Genomic DNA, 6,849 nt, shown 5'->3' on the forward strand with positions numbered 1-6,849 from the left:
TAATGATATCTATATTAAGTATTTAATATTTATTTTAAATTATTTGTAGATATTAAATTTTAAAAAACAAATTTATGATTTATTGCAAAGACATTAATTAATAAATACTAGTACCAATTTTGGGCGTTTTGGGGGTGCTAATCCTTCCCCATACGTAACCGAATCCCGAACTCATTTTTCTGGTAAGCAGGCCCGAGTTGTATTATTCTAATATTATTCTTAGGAATTTTATTAAAATAATATGACATTTTGGTGATCAATCTCACCAAATTAAAAGATTGGTGGCGACTCCACAATTTGGTGTTTTATATGATTCAAGGAGGATAAACACTTACTTTTTCGAGACTAGTTACACCATTTGGGGTGTACTATTTGCACTGTCTGCCGTCGGGCAGAGAAACGTCTCGACAGCTTCGCGACTCTGCTGGTGAATTTTAAAAGAGAGTTCAACCACCAATTTATTAATTAGTTGTCTTTGCAGTAAATAATAAATTTGTTCTAACTTAATTTTTATTATTATACTAACTTTTTTTATATGTATAGATTTAATTTTGGGTCATTAAAATAGAATAATAGGTTGTATATTATTTTATTATTTTTATGCTTTTCTTCACCCACTGTGCACTGCATTCATAACATCAGATAAAACCCTGCTCTTTTCCTATTTAAGTGAATGAGAAACTACTCCCTTGTGTGATTTTCACCTCCGTATGGGATAGGGGACCATTCTTTGAGCTCACACTTTATGTTCCTTCTGTAGTTTTCCCCTCCGTACAGACATAAGGAAGTGTGTTCCTTCGAATTGAACTTAATCCAAAAGTCTGTAATGGACTAGGATTGAGGGCTTGGTAGTCCAAGAGGACACCAAGAAAGGACAATTTGTTGACCCTTCTTACTCTAGAGCCAAAACTAAGCATATAGCAAACCTATAACTGGAGTCTAGGTGAAGCCTAACTCGATTAAGTCTTGTAAGATTAAGTACACAAGGGAAAAGCATGTTGAGCCTTTTATTTTTATTTATTTTCTGAATAAATGCATGCGAACTAGAAATTATGCGGTTATGTTTAAATAAAGCATGGAACTAGATGACATAAAATTAGGGTTTAATTATTTTTGATTAATTTTATGCTTCATTTTCATTTCTGCATTTTGCATTTTCATATCATGGTGTTGATTCATGGCTGATTTCATATAGAAAACTGGAAATATGGAACAAAGAGTTTAATATGAAGTATAAGATAATACAGTTGTTTTAAGATGGTCTGAGCAGTCTCAACTTATCGAAGGAAATAGTCTATCACCTGGATACGTGTCAGATTTGGTCAGATATACACATATCAACGTCCGCCAGAATAACCTGGGTGAGTTGAAAGAAATCTGGGAGAAATGGGAAGCAGCAGACAAGCATCTATTTTATCAACTATATGGTGACATTGCCTATCTTTTGGACATTTCTATTGATCGACATATGTTCAGAGCTCTATCGCAGTTTTGGAACCCTGCCTACAGTTGCTTTACCATTGGCAAAATAGACTTGACACCTACTATAGAGGAATATCGAGCTCTTATTCGATGTCTCAGAATCTATAAAGACAAGGTATATATCAAGTCACCTAATACTGCTCCTTTTAAAAAGAAAGTGCCTTTTTTTGACCGAGATGAGTGAAGAGGGGCTATAAGAAATATCAAGAAGAAGGGTAATAGTGAATGCATTACTTGGACTGCCTTAAGAGAAGTAATCTACCGCCATCCAGACAAAAGAAAACAAATTGATATGTTGGCTTTAGGAATCAATGGATTAATCATTTTTCTGAAGATTCCGAGGCATGTGGATATAGCAGCTGTAGACTTGTTTGAAAGATTGAACAATAATGCAGATCTGGTTCCTGCTATATTAGCTGAAACCTTTCATTCCTTGAATTCCTGCAGACGTTAAGGAGAGGGGAGTTTTATAGGTTGTGTACCCTTATTATTGGCATGGATCCTGAATCATTTTAAACATAAAGAAAGAGCTCCTGCACGGGTATTTCTGGAAGGCTTCTCACCTCTACAAGATTTCCTTTCTCGCAAATGGCCTGGAGGTTATGATGAAGAAAAATGGATGAACATCTTTCAAAATCTCGAAGATAATGATGTATTATGGCGAGCCTCATGGAATACGTCTTCAAACATAATGTATATGTGTGGAGAGCACGATTGGATTCCCTTACCTGGCATATGGGGTTCTTTAGGATATGCACCTTTGATGGTTTCCAGACAATATAGATCAAGACAGTTTATTCCTACGATATTCGGTTTATCCGAATCAAAATTTGAATTGAGAAGTGATTAATACAAGGAAAAGAGCAGAAAGGTTGTTGAGGCCTGGAAATGGATTCATCATGTAAATTTATTTACTTTCAGTCAAAAGCTCTCACCCAAATATGAACAATGAAAAATCAACTGAGTCAACGACAACATTCCAGTGGTTAATTTTAAGAATGTTAAACCCATCAAAGAACATTTAAGAATTATACCATCTCCATTAGAGCTGGAAAAACAAGACTTCGAGAGCGAAAGAAAGCAATGGAGAAAAACTCTGCAAAAATTGGAAGAAGAATTATATTACAAAGAAATTGAGATAGACATCTATAAAGGGAGAGCAGATCAAGTTAGCAAGGTTGAAAAATAGCTCAGGATAAATTTCAATAATCTTCAGTGAACTTATCAGCAAGTGATAAAGACTCAAATTACAGAAAGGTAAAGCAAACAAGAGTCAATAGGTCTAAAAAGAAAAGATGAAGACGGTAAAGAGGAGTTCTAACAAAATAAACACCAGACCAAGATACTTGTCAAAGAAAAGGAGGCATTAGAGTAAAGACTATTGGAAAATCAAGCTCAAAACCATAAACTAAAAAGCAAGATCGAAAGGTTGGAAACTGCACTGCGAAGTCAAGAAAGTAACTCAGAACTTAAGAATCTAAGGAAACAATGTATGAGTTGGAAACCAAAGTCCAAGATATTCAGAGACAGTTAAATCAACTCCCTATTATCTCATACGAAGGAATTTTACAATGGCGCTATCGTTGGGAACGTGCTCAATGGAAAGTCAAACAAAGAGACGACCTCATTACAAAATACTTGGAACAAACTCAGGGAGTGGCACAATATTTGGTGGACTTAGCATACGAAGCTACCACTTTGAGTGAAGAATTGGAACCAGGAATCGAAGAAGCTCATAAGATCTTTAAGTTACTTGAACATATACAACCATTAGGAGAAGCTGCTTAAATGTATATGTTATGTTACATCTGTACTATGTTTTAAAGCTTTCTAATAAAACTTTGTTTTAATATAAAAGTTGTTCTGAAGAAATCATTTTGATATCAACACCTTGCATTTACATATTAAGAATGAACATTTTGACATTATATTTTTCATAATTATTAATAAACATCCATATTCATTAAAAAAGTTTTTCTTCTTTTTCAAAGAATACTGGACCCCCTAAGAATCCATATAATACCAGAAAAAGGGCAATGGATGATAAGATCGTTCAAATTGAAAGAAATTAGCTTGAGATGCAAGAGAATTTCAAGAAAATTAAGAAAGAAATGCATGAAAAAGGGAAAACTAAGCATATAGCAAACCTATAACTGGAGTCTAGGTGAAGCCTAACTCGATTAAGTCTTGTAAGATTAAGTACACAAGGGAAAAGCATGTTGAGCCTTTTATTTTTATTTATTTTCTGAATAAATGCATGCGAACTAGAAATTATGCGGTTATGTTTAAATAAATCATGGAACTAGATGACATAAAATTAGGGTTTAATTATTTTTGATTAATTTTATACTTATTTTTCATTTCTGCATTTTGCATTTTCATATCATGGTGTTGATTCATGGCTGATTTCATATAGAAAACTGGAAATATGGAACAAAGAGTTTAATATGAAGTATAAGATAATACGGTTGTTTTAAGATGGTCTGAGCAGTCTCAACTTATCGAAGGAAATAGTCTATCACCTGGATACGTGTCAGATTTGGTCAGATATACACATATCAACGTCCGCCAGAATAACCTGGGTGAGTTGAAAGAAATCTAGGAGAAATGGGAAGCAGCGGACAAGCATCTATTTTATCAACTATATGGTGACATTGCCTATCTTTTGGACATTTCTATTGATCGACATATGTTCAGAGCTCTATCGCAGTTTTGGAACCCTGCCTACAGTTGCTTTACCATTGGCAAAATAGACTTGACACCTACTATAGAGGAATATCGAGCTCTTATTCGATGTCTCAGAATCTATAAAGACAAGGTATATATCAAGTCACCTAATACTGCTCCTTTTAAAAAGAAAGTGCTTTTTTTTGACCGAGATGAGTGAAGAGGGGCTATAAGAAATATCAAGAAGAAGGGTAATAGTGAATGCATTACTTGGACTGCCTTAAGAGAAGTAATCTACCGCCATCCAGACAAAAGAAAACAAATTGATATGTTGGCTTTAGGAATCAATGGATTAATCATTTTTCTGAAAATTCCGAGGCATGTGGATATAGCAGCTGTAGACTTGTTTGAAAGATTGAACAATAATGCAGATCTGGTTCCTGTTATATTAGCTGAAACTATTCATTCCTTGAATTCCTGCAGACGTTAAGGAGAGGGGAGTTTTATAGGTTGTGTACCCTTATTATTGGCATGGATCCTGAATCATTTTAAACATAAAGAAAGAGCTCCTGCACGGGTATTTCTGGAAGGCTTCTCACCTCTACAAGATTTCCTTTCTCGCAAATGGCCTGGAGGTTATGATGAAGAAATATGGATGAACATCTTTCAAAATCTCGAAGATAATGATGTATTATGGCGAGCCTCATGGAATACGTCTTCAAACATAATGTATAAGTGTGGAGAGCACGATTGGATTCCCTTACCTGGCATATGGGGTTCTTTAGGATATACACCTTTGATGGTTTCCAGACAATATAGATCAAGACAGTTTATTCCTACGACATCCGGTTTATCAATCAAAATTTGAATTGAGAAGTGATTAATACAAGGAAAAGAGCAGAAAGGTTGTTGAGGCCTGGAAATGGATTCATCATGTAAATTTATTTACTTTCAGTCAAAAGCTCTCACCCAAATATGAACAATGGAAAATCAACTGAGTCAACGACAACATTCCAGTGGTTAATTTTAAGAATGTTAAACCCATCAAAGAACATTTAAGAATTATACCATCTCCATTAGAGCTGGAAAACAAGACTTCGAGAGTGAAAGAAAGCAATGGAGAAAAACTCTGCAAAAATTGGAAGAAGAATTATATTACAAAGAAATTGAGATAGACATCTATAAAGGGAGGGCAGATCAAGTTAGCAAGGTTGAAAAATAGCTCAGGATAGATTTCAATAATCTTCAGTGAACTTATCAGCAAGTGATAAAGACTCAAATTACAGAAAGGTAAAGCAAACAAGAGTCAATAGGTCTAAAAAGAAAAGCTGAAGACGGTAAAGAGGTGTTCTAACAAAATAAACACCAGACCAAGATACTTGTCAAAGAAAAGGAGGCATTAGAGTAGAGACTATTGGAAAATCAAGCTCAAAACCATAAACTAAAAAGCAAGATCGAAAGGTTGGAAACTGCACTGCGAAGTCAAGAAAGTAACTCAGAACTTAAGAATCTAAGGAAACAATGTATGAGTTGGAAACCAAAGTCCAAGATATTCAGAGACAGTTACATCAACTCCCTATTGTCTCATACGAAGGAATTTTATAATGGCGCTATCGTTGGGAACGTGCTCAATGGAAAGTCAAACAAAGAGACGACCTCATTACAAAATACTTGGAACAAACTCAGGGAGTGGCACAATATTTGGTGGACTTAGCATACGAAGCTACCACTTTGAGTGAAGAATTGGAACCAGGAATCGAAGAATCTCATAAGATCTTTAAGTTACTTGAACATATACAACCATTAGGAGAAGCTGCTTAAATGTATATGTTACGTTGCATCTGTACTATGTTTTAAAGCTTTCTAATAAAACTTTGTTTTAATATAAAAGTTGTTCTGAAGAAATCATTTTGATATCAACACCTTGCATTTACATATTAAGAATGAACATTTTGACATTATATTTTTCATAATTATTAATAAACATCCATATTCATTAAAAAAGTTTTTCTTCTTTTTCAAAGAATACTGGACCCCCTAAGCATCCATATAATACCAGAAAAAGGGAAATGGATGAAAAGATCGTTCAAAATGAAAGAAATTAGCTTGAGATGCAAGAGAATTTCAAGAAAATTAAGAAAGAAATGCATGAACAATTGATGAAATCCCAGAGTGAGATGATGGAAAATTTTGAATGTATGTTACAAAGAAGAAGCATGTATCAAATAGATACCCCAGCTATTGTTACTTTCAATGAAGAACCTTTATATCCTCCACGCTTTACACCAAGAGCAGATCGTCTAAAATCTAAAATAATTGAGGAGCCTTTATACCCTTCGGATCATGCAACCTCTCATGTTAAAGCCCAGTCTGGAGCATTTACTCAAACAGGAAGGGTAAACATAAATTTACCTAGTGCTTCTATAAACCAACAACAAGTTGAGAATGTTCTAGATTTTGATCAAGAAGAAAAGAAAGAGTCAAACAAATAATTGGAACAACTAATAGAAGAAGTTAGGGTTATAAATGAAGGCTCTAATGTATATGGAATTGAAGCCAAGGAATTGAGTTTGGTACCTAATTTGGTATTACCACCCAAGTTTAAAATCCCAGACTTTGAAAATTTTGATGGTATGAAATGTCCTTCTACTCACATCACGATGTTTAGCAAGAAAAATGACGGGTTATATATGGAATGAT

The sequence above is a fragment of the Hibiscus syriacus genome, unplaced genomic scaffold (assembly GCF_006381635.1).
Source record: "Hibiscus syriacus cultivar Baekdansim isolate YM2019G1 unplaced genomic scaffold, ASM638163v2 tig00110904_pilon, whole genome shotgun sequence".
Classification (NCBI taxonomy): Eukaryota; Viridiplantae; Streptophyta; class Magnoliopsida; order Malvales; family Malvaceae; genus Hibiscus; species Hibiscus syriacus.